Genomic DNA, 1333 nt, shown 5'->3' with positions numbered 1-1333 from the left:
TGCTCACTCTCGAGAAATTACCATTGTTGCATGTGCTACTTGTGCAGGAACTGCATCAATAAAAGCATATTAATCATCTGCACACAATATTTTATACAAATCTGTCAATAATAATAGTTTTAAATTGACTGAATGCACATTTGAAAAGGGGCCTTTCTGCAGTCTAACTGTACTATAACTTAGTGCTGATTCTGAAAGAGTTGTAAAATATTACTTTAACAAGCCTTGTAAATATCCCAGATAAACCTTATATTCTTGTACATAAACTTTACATTATAGTTTACTTTTTGTCTTTGTCTTTTGCGGATCAAAGGTTTCTGTGAGGAAACAATAATGTTTGTGGAAAGAGCTCTTGCTTCCATAGTATTTAGCCAGTTTTATTTCATTTTTTCTACAAAACCACAGCCTTTATTTATGCTATGATAGTTGGCCCGAGGCAGTTTAGTGTTTCATGCTATGTCCCACAAACTTTATGTGCATCCTGTGCCCAACATAAGGCACAGCCACAGCAATCCCTGTTGCCTCGCATTGGGTATTTTCTCCAGACAATTGTTTTAAGCTATCCAGATTCAGTGCTAAGGAGAGAAGGAAACTGGGACACTGGACTGGAGTTGGCCTAACCCTTGGCTCTTCCTCCTCCTCCTCTCCCAGTCATAGGGCCTCAGAGCTGGCACTTGAAAGGATCCTGTGGCCTCCTAGTTGATGTTGGGAGGCCATGGGATTGCACCCTTACAACATTTAAATGTATGTTGGATATAATATTTCTGTCCATCCCACTGAGATGCACCACAGTGTGAATCACAGCAATGTAAAGAAGGTTACTGTAAATGAGAACTCAGAAAATTATCTTATTATAATGGCATTTGTCTGACTGGAATAAAGAATGATTTTAAAAGATGCATAAGTGAACAACGAAATTGTTCCACTCAAAGACCTGATGGCCTTATTCATCCCTTCCAATTCTAGCATTCAATGATTCTAAGCCAATCCCCATTTCTGTGCTGCGATATGTTTGTTTGATTGATGGATTTATGCTCCCCTTTTCTATCCAGAAAATGGCACTCGAGGTGGCATCATGTTCCCACATCACTTTCTTCATAGTTGAGGTTGTTTTAGACTTCCAGCAGTATTCAGGTTTAGACAAAAATTCATGAGGAGCTGACAGAATGTATGAGTAACGTGCATTCTTTTGCACTTTCCATATAACATCTTGCAAAGCTTTCACTTTTTGCCTGCAATTCTAGGTTCTTGTCTTGTTCACTGAAGAGAGATGTGACTCATCCTTTGAACAGCAGGCCTAGGTTCCATCTAGATGGATGGTGCCTAATGCTAT

Source organism: Varanus komodoensis, unplaced genomic scaffold, assembly GCF_004798865.1.
Source record: "Varanus komodoensis strain SLA01 unplaced genomic scaffold, ASM479886v1 scaffold21, whole genome shotgun sequence".
Taxonomy (NCBI): Eukaryota; Metazoa; Chordata; class Lepidosauria; order Squamata; family Varanidae; genus Varanus; species Varanus komodoensis.
This window is presented reverse-complemented; position numbering follows the sequence as displayed.